Source organism: Marmota monax, unplaced genomic scaffold (genome assembly GCF_021218885.2).
Source record: "Marmota monax isolate L192 unplaced genomic scaffold, Marmota_monax_Labrador192_F-V1.1 WCK01_AAM20220418_F8-fsc00067, whole genome shotgun sequence".
In the NCBI taxonomy this organism is placed as follows: domain Eukaryota; kingdom Metazoa; phylum Chordata; class Mammalia; order Rodentia; family Sciuridae; genus Marmota; species Marmota monax.
In genome coordinates this window covers 2,061,620-2,075,736 of record NW_026695065.1, presented here as the reverse complement: position 1 = coordinate 2,075,736, position 14,117 = coordinate 2,061,620, and positions in this window count along the sequence as shown.

Sequence of the window (14,117 nt, the reverse complement as noted above, 5' to 3'; positions counted from 1 at the left end):
GAATTAAAAGTCAAAAGCTTTCACACAACCAAACATAGACTGTCTGAGGCACATTTAGTTTTGGCCTTGTTTAAATGCAATGGACAGATTAACGATCTTTCAATTTCCTTTCTAAGCTTATATTTCAAAAAAACATGTCTAAAAGTAGAAAAGAGGAAATAAGACAGTTTGACCTTAACTTATACATAAAATGGGCATCTAAAAATGGGTTTGTGATGTGAATGATTATATACAAAGTCATATTTTCTGAGTTGTAATATCACATCTGTGTTTTCCCACAAGTATGTTTGGCCATGACATAAAATAAGCACTGCAATTGAGAAGAATAGTATTCAGTTCAAATAGCTGTCTATCTTCAGCTGTGTATAACTGTTTTTAATTAAGCCATAAGACAATTAGATTAAAATTTAAACAATTCACTATATACATAATATATACTAAAATATTTCATTTCATTTATTTGTGTGTCATTGAGAAGTCTTTTTTATAAAGAGATTTGTATTTGAATGTAATTATCTTGAGTAGGCCTGATTTCAGGGTAATTTTTGGAAGACATGAGAATTCACTTTTGCTTTTTTCTTTTTTAAGGCAAAAGTAGTTAATTTTATAGTCTAATAAATATCTATGAAACACAACATAAAATACATATAATTTGTAAAAAAAATAAATTTTATAATGACATTGCATAAATGACATTTCAGATAATAGTTAGTGTGGATGTATCAATTATATCAAACTTTGTAGTTCATAATATGAGCAGGGTTATTCTGCAGCATATTTCCAGTATTGTTTTGACTTTAATACAGGTATTAGTTGGTAAGGCATTTTCACAAGATAAGCCTAGATAGTGTTTCATTTGCTTCAGTGTGAAAAACCAAAATTTATTCTATCAGCAAATGTTTAAATATTTAAACTACACAAGGAAGACAGAGTTGTGTATTAGAAACACAATGAGGGGCTGGGGATGTGGCTCAAGCGGTAGCACGCTCGCCTGGCATGCGTGCGGCCTGGGTTCGATCCTCAGCACCAAATACGAACAAAGATGTTGTGTCCGCTGAAAGCTAAAAAAAATAAATATTTCTCTCTCTCTCTCTCTCTCTCTCTCTCTCTCTCTCTCTCTCTCTCTCTCTCTCTCTTAAAAAAAAAGAAACACAATGAATCGGCAGGGAAAACTATTCTGCCTGTGCTGTTATATAATTATAGTATTATTTTAAATCTCTTCTATAAATTATACAGTTAACTTGGATATTCTTTTACTTCAAATAAATAATACCAATTATAGTATAAAACCATTTTATAATAATGAATTTAGGGAACAAGAGGTTGTATGTTTTTAATTTTTTTGTTTAGTTTTTTAGTTGTTGATGGACTTCTTTTTATTTATTTTTATGTGGTGCTGAGGATAGAACCCAGTGCCTCATACATGCTAGGCAAGTGGTCTACCACTGAGCAACTAACCCCACCCTGTTTTTAATGCTTTTACTTAGGTTATGTGGATTTTATGAAGTCCCTTTATGTGAGTTAGTTTGTCCTTCCCAAATAGTGTTTCAAGGAACACTAGTCCCATAAAATATAAAGGCAATATAAACTTCCATGTTTAAATATATCTGAGAAATGCTATGTTTTATTTTAGATATTAGGTACTCCCTAGAAGTTCATGTGTAAACTTGCAATCGAGTTTAAGGAATGAAATGATTGGTTTATGAGAGTTTTATCCTAATCATTGTATTTAATTCTATCATAATATGATAGGGTGTAACTGGAGGTGGGTCTTACGGTATATGTCTTTGGGGTATATACTTTATCCTTGATCAGAGCTCTCTCTCTGCTTCCTGGTGTGATGTCCTGAGCCACTTACTCCAACACACTCTTCCTCCATTATATTCTGCCTGGCCTCCGCCCAGCACAATGGTTTCAGCCATATATGGATTGAGATCTCTGAAACTGTGAGCCCCCAAATCAACTTTTCCTCCTCTAAAATTGTTCTTGTCAGATCTTTTGTTTGCAGCAGTGAAAAAGCTGTAGGTCTGATTTCTTTATAATTGTGACTAAAACATGCTACATACTGTATTTCCTTCTTAAAGAGTCAGAAATATTCTAGCAATTTTAAAACCACTGAAAAGACATGCAGCAGGAAAGTGTTTTTGTGTGTTATTTACAGAACAAAAAGCAAACTCTAATTTTGTTTGATCCAATATTTTCTAACACAGACTTTAATAAAATAAAGGTGATGTTTTAAGGAATACACTTTTAGAAACTTTTAAACTATATGATGACTACTTGTTAACATTTCCAGTATAGGTGGATAAATACATGTTTACAAAGCAGAAGCATATAAAGTAACAAGTCAGAGTGAATAAGTACAACATATGTATCTACATTTTCATGAATATGTTACAAATATATTCTTAACGTTTGTAATTATTTAATTACCACAATAGCCAATAAGTATTGTACATGTTGTGCCTGATAATGAGATAATAAAGGATAGGCAGTCATGAGTAGGGAAGGATCAGTAAAAGTGAACAGTCATTTTAACATGCCCCAACATTTTATAAACAGTTCTTGTTCCTCAAAGGGCAGAAATTTCCATGTCAAAGAGAGCAACTGCATAATCCAGCAAAACTGAAATTCCAATACCCAATCAGGAGGAGCTGATCAATTTTTCTTTATGTGCCTTTAAAAGAATGCACAATGTAAGACTTAAACAGTACTCTTTCCCCTCCCTAGACCACTGCACTGCATGTTCTGATTCTTTCCCTCACCTTATTTATACAAAAAAGTTCCTGCTCCCTTGCTCAGGGTTCATGGTGTTCATTCTTTGATTCCATGGAACTCTAACCCAATCTGGATCCCTGCAGGTAACATTATTATTCATTATTGTCTTTAAAAGTGTTATTTTTCAAATGAAGGGGTAAAAATAAGTCCTTAAAAGTTAACAGATACTCGTGGTTATTTGTGATTTATAAACTGCAACATTAAAGGACTGAAAACACAAAATGACTTCATGATGGTTATTTTTATCTTATGTTAAGTGTTACTTCAGGCATATTCATCACTTAACTGGCAGAGAAAGAGATATTTATATGAATATGATGAATTCTGTTTTTATGAAGCTTAATTTACATAGTAATGACAATGGGTTACTTCATAACATGAACCTGACTGCTTACTGTGAATCAGTCACAGCTATATATTTCATAGTATCTTTGCCCTACCATGAAGAATTCAAGTGTTGGACTTTTCCAAGTATGTCTTTTCAACCCATCCTTAATGCATTACATTTCTTGTATTTCAGCTATTTTTGATGGGAACACTCTCTGATTCAGGGATTAACATATTGAAAAATAAAATTTTCTGTTTAATAAAATACAAATGAAACTCATTTATCCTAAGTCAGTTACTATCCAATAGTAACTACTATTCCAGAGTATATTAAATACTTCAAAAATTGGCATTAACTTTTTGTATCACAAAAAAATAGCATTTTGTGTATTGAAACAACAATTTGTTAAAGAAGTTAATTTGGTTTTCAAAAATGCTCCATTTTCTCCCAATGTATAGCACAGGTACTAGAAATCTATTTTGATATTTTCTCAAGTTTATCCTTTTGATCCCATTTGTAATTTGGGGTTCTGTAGACAATAAAAGGCACTGACATTCAGGCAGAAAATCTTTAAAGGAAAACAAACTTCTTTAGCTCATTGACCTTTTGGTCATTTGATGAGCATTTGGGCATTTTAGATTCTGAAGGTCAAAAATAAATCTTGTTTTATATTTATCCTTAGTCTCACTATATGTTCAAGACCATATGTGGTCAGGGAATTTTGTTCTCTAACAACACAAAGTATTTCTAAATATATAGGTTAAAATTCTCTTTCTCCTTTAATTTTAAAATCTATACAATTAATCTTTCAAAATAAACTTCCTTTATTATCATCATCACAAACAACACTTATGGTCTTTAGTATATACACTCATTTTTAATTTTGTTATGGGGATTGAACCTAGGGGTGTTTTATTATTGAGGTGCATCCCCAGTCCCATTATTATTATTATTATTATTATTATTATTATTTAGGTAATATGGATTATTATTATTATTATTACTTTTATTATTATTTTAGTAACATTGATTTGACCACTGAGCCACACATCCCCAGCCCTATTTTGTATTTTATTTAGAGACAGGGTCTCACTGAGTTGCTTCGTGCCTCACCATTGCTGAGACTAGCTTTCAACTCGCAATCCCCCTGCCTCAGCCTACTGAACTGCTGGGATAACAGGCATGTGCCACTGTGTCCAGCTATTATTATTATTTAAATTTAAGACAGAGTCATACTAAATTTCTTAAGATATCTCTAAGTTACTGAAGCTGGTCTTGAACTTATGATCCTCCTAATTCAATATTCTGTGTCACTGGGATTAAAGGAGTTTGAAAAGACGTCCAGGTAAATTTTTCTTTATTTTACCTAAAACATAGTAAAATTCATATATGCAGATAGAATTTCATATTCATTCTTGTTCTTTCCATACCACTTTATGTTGTTCTTGGGACATAGGATTTACTCAATTATGACATGCATTGTCTATGTTATTAACCAACATTGTTTTTGAGTCCAGAATAATAACCATTGTAAAAGGTTTTACATTTATATGTATAACTGAATTGCTATTTAATCAGCATGCCTTTGTGTAAGATAGTCAATTAGAGTTCTTGATGCAAAGATATTTGATATTAAGGTATAGGATGTGTGTAGGAAGAGAAAGAGGAATGGGTAATTATTTAGAAACATTTATGATAATGGTTAAATAAAAATAAAAAATAAATAAAACTACACAAAAATTAACTCATAATAAAATTGAAATTATTATGGTACCTTGCAACTCCACTAATGATTTTTGGATACTAGATCTCTAACATATGAGGCCCAATTCTCAAATGTGGAAGTGTTTTTAGTGATCTTGAGAAGATACATTGAAAATAAGTGTATTTACTTATAGTATAGTTTATAATATACATTGAAAATAAGTATGTTTACTTATAGTTATTTATAGTATACTTATGTTCAATTTATACTATAAGCATACTTACTTGCAAGTGTACTATAAGCTAACTTGTTCTCAGCGATTTCAAAACTCATAAAGCCTATAGATTCAAATATATTCTCCCTTTTAACAACAAATTCTTATAACCTGATATACCCAGCCCTTGATGTCTAAATTAAAATGATAAATGATCAATTTATCATATAGATGTGGAAACGTACAAGCCATTGGATAATATTTTTGCATAATGGATTTTAAATTATGGTAACAAATTATTTCCATTCTGTTATGTAAACTTTTCCGAATGTGATATTGCCATTACTTTTGTCAACGTTTTATCAGCTTTTTTGTTGCTGTGACCAAAAGACCTGACAAGAATAATTATAGAGGAAGAAAAGTTTTGGAGTTTTTTTTGAATCTTCAGTTTCAGAGTTCTCAGTGTATAGACAGATGACTTTATTACTCTCTACCTAAGGTGAGGCAAAATATCATGGCTGAAGACTGAGGAGAAGAAAAGCAGTTCAGCACATGACAAGCAAAGAGCAGAGACATACTTCCCTCACCAGGGACAAAATATATATTGTCAAAGGCATGCTCCCAATGACTCACCTCCTCCATCCACACCCTATCTGCCTACAGTAACAATTCAGTTAATTTCTAACAGTGGAGTAATGCAATGATTAGGTTAAGGTTCTCATAACCAATCATTTCAACTCCAAGTTTTCTTCTATTTTCTCATGCATGAGCTTTTGAGGCAAACCTCAATCATATCTAAACCATAGTAGCCAATAGGTTGAGATCTTTCTTCTTGCCAGTAAGTTCAAAGTCAGCCTCAGCAATTTAGCAAGGCCCTAAGCAACTTAATGAGACCCCATCTAAAAGTAAAAATAAATAAATAAATAAATAAATAAATAACCCAGGAATGTTTCTGAGTGGTTAAGCACCTCTGGGTTTTATCCCTGATACAAACAAACAAACAAACAAAAACTAGTTGTATTTATTCTTCTCCTTAAAAATATATTGGCCTTGTGATTTAATTTCTCCGTTAGAATGTTATTGCAGTGATATCCTCCTAGTCAGTGAATATGAATATGCTTCATGAGACTTCAAACCTTCTGTGTTTACAATTTTGGAACTCTGAGAGAAAATGTGAAAACTATAGGATAATAAACCATACAGAAGGAGAGATCATTCCTTCCAATTCATACTCTGAACTGGTATTGTCTCTCTCAGATGATATTGTCTGACTAGCCATGTAAGTGATGACAGGAAATTTCAAGAGAGCAATAATCCTGTTAGCACATAAAATGTTGATAATAATAAATTGTTGTTGTACTAAGATACTAATTTTTGGTGTATTTGTGCAATAAATTATAGTAATTTCATATAAGATTTTAAGTAAGTCTCAGTCTTTAAAATGCCTTTTTCCTTTTAAAGAAAATTCCATGAGAATTGACCAAAAATGCCTTTATGATATGACTATAAAAATAGAGAATGTGCATTGAACTTTACATAAAGAAAAGCCATAACAACACACATTTTAATAGATATGGATACTTTAATCTCAGTATCTGTTTTAATTTACTTCTACTATGCTGAGGCTGGATAGCTAAAGGCTATGCTTCTCAATACCCCTTAAATTTAAAATTATAAAAGTAACTCAGATATTGATCATTATGGGCTTCCTGTAAAATTAGAAGTGGAAAAATTAGTCAAAAAACATTTATGTGCTGCTTTTTTATTGCTAGTGACAGACAAATTCTTGAAATGTTAAGTATTTTTTCTGTGTGTGTGTGTGTGTGTGTGTGTATTCTAAAGCCTATTTTCTAGTAAACAGCTCATGTGTTCTGAGTCAGTTATAGTGAGTCATGAATGTTGGATGACTCCTGAATTTATAATAAATTGACATTATCTTGAAGTTGGTAATTCTAAAAGTAACCTCTTCACTCTTCACTTTCATGACTATGTCAGAAGAAGCATGTCCTCCTGATAATTTGTGCTTTTAGTTATGGTGTCATTTTTATAAATGTATACTTTTTAAATTCCTTCAGAATTTTTGTAAGTACCTATAGTTCCTTATATTTAGAGCTTTACTTCTTAAAATAACTATATTGGTTCTTGTTTCTGTATCTGAAATCTTACACCAAATACAAATATGATAGAGATATAAACAGTAATTGAACATGTAGCTATGACATAATTAAGAATTAACGAAGATATATTTATCACTGTCTTAGATAATGATGTATTTATCATATTTTCTAACTGTACATGTATGATAAAATGTTCAGTAAAGCTATAATTTCTGAATTAGAATCAGCAACATTTTAGTAAGAATGAAAAGGACATGGCCCTAGACTGCAATATGATTTTAATTGCTGCTTTTAATCAATAAGCAATATACTTTCAGATCTGATTATAAACAGTGAAGCATGAAAGAGTAGTGTAGAATATAATAAAATCTATCACTTATTGTTTTCAAAAAGTGTTACTACTAGAGAGTAGTCCCACTTTTACTATGATAATTCAAGCATGGTTTAAGAGCTACAGGTTTGTAAAGGAAATTTGAGTTATTTTGAACAAACTTTACTCATTTTAAGATCACAAGCAGAGACATCCAAAGAATAGTTTCATGGAGAGAATATGGATATCAATTTATCTTATGTTTTCTGTTTGAACATTGAATCTAGTGCCAACTTTATGAAGGTTTTTGTGATCATGATATATAGTATAATTTTTCTTAAATCTAGAGTATAAGTCATAGTTGTAATGGGTTTCTAAAATGTAAGTTATCTCACTTTTAAAATGCTCTGAGAGGTCTTTGTAATGTATGAGTTAAGGGATTGAAAAATAGTTTTCTCATAGTGATTTCCTTCATAGAAAACTTAGAAAATAGAAGATAACTAAAATTACTAAAAAAAGGATCAACTCAAAGCCAATTATCTGGGTTTACTAGAATTTTATGATTATATTAAAATATTTGTTGACATATATTAAATGATGCCCCAACAGTATTTATACAGTTAACATTTTTATTGTATATAATTCTTACATCAATAATAAAAAGAAGGAATTGTTATTATCTGAATAAACTGAGATTTATGGAGTTAATTATCCAAAGGCATATATCTAAATAGCAGTTGGATCCAGGATTCAAAGCTAGCATGCACTATGGGAGTCTATGAACTAAAATACTCATTGTGTTAAACAGAAACTGTGCACAAAATATAAAGAGTCTGAGTTTTATAATGGCTGCACTGATATGTCACTGAAGCAAAAAACATAATTATTTTAAATTTCAGTTTCATAATTTACTCTATGTGTACTCTTGGGCAAGTAACTGACTTTTCTATAAGCCTCAGTTTATTCATATATAACACAAATTATGTCATATGGAATTGTGTGAAAATTTATACATGGAAGAACCTCCAAATTTTGAAAGTTTCTCCACCTTTTCCATTTTATTTCAGCACTTTAAAAAAGCTTTTAAATATATGTAACAAGAAATTATTCATCTTAGATATTTGTAATGTAAATTTCAGTGTCATTAAGAGCATGCAAGTTGTTCAGCCACCAACACAACTGTCCAATTGAAGATTTTTTTTCTATTACAAAGCTGAAACTCAGAACCTATTAAACACTAATTTTTCAATACTCCCTTTTCCTAGAACCTAGTAACCTATGAATTAAAATATTTTGAGTACATTATATACAAAGGAATTATGCAGCGTATCTCTTTCTGTGATTGTTTATTTTTTAAATATATGTATTTTTAGTTGTAGATGTACACTATACCTTTATTTTATTTATGTATTTTTTAAAAATATATATGTTTTTAGTTGTAGATGGATACAATACCTTATTTATCTTTATGTGTTACTGAGGATGGAACTCAGTGCCTCACACATTCTAGGCAAGTGCTCTACCACTGAGTCATAGTCCCAGCCCCTATTTTATTTATTTATGTGGTGCTGAGGATCAAAACCAGTGCCTCACATAGTAGGCAAGCTCTCTACCACTAAGCCACAGCCCCATCCCCTATGATTAAGCTATTTATCTCAGTAGAGTATGCTCATGGGTCATCCACTGCATTATGTGCCAGAATTTCCTTCATTCTTAAGGTTAAATAATTAATATTTCATGCACCTTCTATGTTATGAATGTTTTTGCCCCTCTCCAAATTCCTGTAATGGAATATAGTCCTCCGTATGGTGATAATAACATGTAAAACCTGTGGGAGATAATTAGGTCATGAAGGCTCTACCTCCATGAATGGAATTAGTGACTTTTTAAAAGTGGCATTAAAGATTTTGTTCATTCCATTCAATATGTGAAGACATATGGAGTCGGAACCATAACTGAATTATGGGACTTGAACTGTCCTGTAACAGAGATGATACCTCTCTTGGAAACCCTCTGTGTTAAGGCATTGATTTGAGACTTCCCAGCTGTTCAATAGGAGGTTCTGTTGCAGCCATGGAAATATTCAGTTCTTGACCTTGAGTTTCAGGCTCCAGCTGCTCCTGGTTAGAATGTCATGGTCCCAGCCTGATAATCATAATAGGGATGCTCATTCTCGTGACTTTGGTTCTACTTACTTTAAAGAAATTTCCCACAATTAATCCTTTTGATATTTATACTTACATAAAAACGTGCTGAGCCTGTTGTGTGATACTAGTTTCCTACCAAGGAGGAATCAGCCATGGAGACCCAGCTTTTTCTCTATTTGTGAGTCTGTTTGTCTTTTCTAAATTTCCTCACTGTGTGGTCCCAGAATCTGAATTAAGGGCAGTATAGGTCATGGCAATATGAAAAGGGCCATCCATGAGAAAAAGTCCTCTCCAGATACTAAATATACTGGAACCCTTATCTTGGATTTTTCAATCCTCCAGAAATATGAGCAAAACACTTATATTGTTTGTAAATTATTCAGAGTAAGGTATTTTTTAAAGCAGTTTGAGAAGTCTAGGATAGAAATTAGTGTGGAGAAGTTGGGTGGTTGCTGCTATAACAGATATCTAAAAATGTGGAAGTCATTTTGAAAATTAGTAAAAGAGAGATGATGGAATACTTCAGAGGTGCAGTCTTAAAACACCTACATTAATACTTCTGAGGTTCATTCTTATAAAACTTACATTGCTGTAAATGGAATATTAAAGATAATTTTTGTGAGGACTCAGAAGGAGAGGAGAGCCAAAGAGAAAGCCTCAGTGTTCTTAAAGACTTCCTGAGTGCAATGATAAAAATATTTGTAGAAATATGGATGATAAAATACTTTGATATGTGGTTTCATTCAGAAATTAAGAACATGATATTGGAAACTGGAGGGACACTTTTGTTATAAAGTGGCAAAGAACGTGGCTGAATTATTCTCATGTTTTAGTGTTTTGTGGAGAGTAAAGCTTCTGAGTGATGAAATTGGATTTTTGATAGAAGAAATATCTAGGCAAAGTGTTGAGCATACAGCAAAAAATCTCTCCATTTTGTAGATGCTTTCTTTCTGTATTATATATGGCATAGAATGATGAAAAAACAAGTTAATTTAGATAAAAATCACCTACTGATATTTTTTGCTGTGATACATGGAAATCTAATCTTTTATTAATTTTAAAATGTGAACTACATTATAGTTATTATAGTCATAGTGTGAAATAGATTTAAAAAATCTCTTTTTAACACTTTGACTAATATCTCCCCATTCTTCCCACCACCAGCCTCTGGTAACCACCTTTCTATTCTTTACTTCTATGTGTTCAACTGATTTATATTCAACATGCAAGTAAGATCATAAAGTATTTGTATTTCTGTGCCTGTCTCATTTCCTTTACCACACTGTTAAATAGATCTATTAAAGTTGTGACAAATGAAATAATTTCATTTTGTGACTAAATAATATCCAACTGTGTATATAAGACATTTTCTTTATCTAGTCATATATTGATAAATACTTAGTCTGATCCACATCTTTGTAATTGTGAATCGTCCTGCAATAAACATGGGTGTGTAGATGATGATTCAAAATATTGTTATTGATTTCTTTGGATATACTGTCAGGTACAATGTAATGTCAGGGATACATCCTGAAAAATGCTATTAGGTATAGGGGTTTTCAAGATTGTGGAATCTAGAATGTCATTTTTCCTGGTTGCTCTGTAGCATAAAACCATGAAAAAACATAAGTATCTTGCTAGCAATGTGGGTGAACAAAAAATGAGAGGAGGAACTTACAGGAATTTAACACTGAATATCCAAAGCACATCAGGGCCTCAGGGGGAGGGGGGTGGATATAATAAAATAAGGAAGAAATTCTCAGTGCCACAGCCACTGTCCTGGCCAAAGTCACCAGCCAGAGCAGTCCCACCATGAGCAAAGTGGAGGGAGAAGAAAACTAAAAAAATCCACATTTTTAGGAGGCTATGGTGTGGCTGGGTTTAGACAGTTTAGAGATCAAAGACATTTCCCTACTAAATTGGAAGGTGTGCTGAAAAATATCCTTGAGCAAGAAAGAAGCCCCCCCACTCTCCTGGCAGCATGCCGGGGACAGAGGAAAGAATCATTTTGTAGCTGTGCCATGGGAGCAGGCAGCTGAGGGAGCCAATTCCTGGCAAACTTCAAGTTTGGTCCAAAATACAGGCTTAAAAAACTCACAGTGCACTGCATAGAGTATGCTTAAGTGATCAGAAAAAAATCAAATGTGGAGAGAGTTTTGCACAGAGGACAACTGATCATGGAAATACAACTGGCTTCTCCCATTCCTCTTCAATCTGGCCGCTTGCAAGACCAGCTGGCAGAGAAACACCTGACCAGGAATTTGAAAGGGTAGAGGCAGGAGAGATTGAGTTTGGAAACTGAATACAAGAATCCAGGATGTGGAGTCCACAGGTGATGTAGTGAACTAAGAAATGTATCCTTTACCACAAAAATTGAACCCATTGGAGATCACCTTGGGTAGAGTTTTCTAGCACAGAATAACAATTGTTGGGCACGAGAGGTGTGCCGATTTAAAATCTTCAGACCACTTGGCATTCATCAAATACCATGAAGCCTAACTCAGCCTAAACTCTGCCTTTAGGAGATCCATCTATGGGATTACTGTCAAACTGGGTGGAGCCAATATCACTCCAGATGACCCCGCCTAACACAGCTGAGAAATGAAGCTGAGACACTTTGGAACTCCATTGGAAAAATTCCTTAACTTTACATCAAGATTTTTTTTCTCTGCTAATTTTTTTTATGACAATAGTTCATTGATATTTATACATATTCATATTTTTTCTCATTTATATCATATTTGAAGCCTGTAATTTGAAATGGTTCATTTTTGGGGGGACTTAGATGTTTGATTAGTATATTTCATTTTCATATATTTTATTTTTATTTATTTATTTTTTAAATTTTTACTTCATCTATATCTATCTCTCACTTATCTGTTTCCCTTGATTCACTTTCTCTCTTTTCTTTTGCTAACAGGCAACTTCTATTGCTTTTTCTGTCACACTTCCTTTAACTTTTTAATTCTATTTTGTGTGCTCTGCCATCATAATCATCATATCCTACATTCTTTCTGTACTGTCACTGTCCACTATACAAAATTGTGAACCTTTTGGCAAACTTTCTTTTTATTGTAGGTAATAACTGATCATATCATTGTGGGTTATTGTGACAATTAACATTGTAGACATCATAGCAGGAGCTAATGCCATATATTGTTTATAATGGTTGTTGTCATTATTTGTTTTCACCTAAACAATGAGATACTAGAAACCTTCAGGGGCCCTATAATTTCACAGAGTATAATCTCTACTGCCTCAATCCATAGTGTTATATGGGTAGAAACACATACAAACACACACAAAAAAATGAAAAAAATTGGAAAAAATCACCCCAAACAAACCAAGATGCTTCAATAACAGAATTAATTGAAACCACATTGGAAGAATATCAGAGAAGGAGTTTAGAATGTACATTATTAAACTGATCTACAAGATAAAGGGAAATGTAAGGCATGAATCAATGATAATATTCAGGAGGCAAAAGATCACTTCAATAAAGAGACTTTCTGAAAAGAAATCAAGCAGAAATCCTTGAAATGAATGAATCAATAAAACAAATTAAAATTCAAAGAAAACAATCACCAACAGACTAGACAACTTAGAAAACAGGGTCTCAGGCAATGAAGACAAAATGTATAATCTTGAAAATATAGTTGACCATAGAGAAAAGATGATAAGAGACTGTTAATATAATATCCAGGAAATATGGGGTAACCTAAAAAGACAAATTTAAGATTTATTGTGATAGATGAAGGCTAAGAGATACAAGCCAAAGGAACACACAAATTTGTCAATGCAAATTTCCCATACATAAAGAATGAAATGAAAAAAAAAAAAAAAAAAAAACAACTACAGAAGAATTAGAGGATGCCTGTGTGTGTGTTTGTGTATGTGTGTGTGTGTAATTACATCAGACCACACCAAGACACATTATTATGAAAATGCCTAAAACACAGAATAAGTATAGAATTTCAAAGGCTGCCAGAGAAAAATGACTTTTAACATTTACAGGGAAACCAATGATTATCTCAGCTGATTTATTTGCCCAGATCTTCAAGCTAGGTGGTCTTGGAATAATTATATGGAATAATATATACCAAGCTCTGAAAGAAAATGGAAGCCAGCCAAGACAAATATAATTAGGCAAAGTAAGCCAGGGAATTGATGATAAAATAAAAACCTTACATGATAAACAAAAGTTTAAAAAAATGCACAAGTAGAAAGCCTGAACAAAACATACTCAATAAAATATTTCATGAAAAGATATTAAAAATAAAACTGAAGACCAACAAAGTGAGAAACTACACTAGAAAAATAGTACTTGAAAAGAAAAACTAATTCAAATTGAAAACCAGAAATCAATCAAAATAATAGGAAATAAAAAATGTTTCTCAATAATAAAAATGAATGTAAATGACCTAAATTTATCAATTAAAAGACATGGACTGGCAGACTGGATTAAAAAAAACAATACCAAAAATTCCATTGTCTCTAAGAAAGTTGCCTTATAGGCAA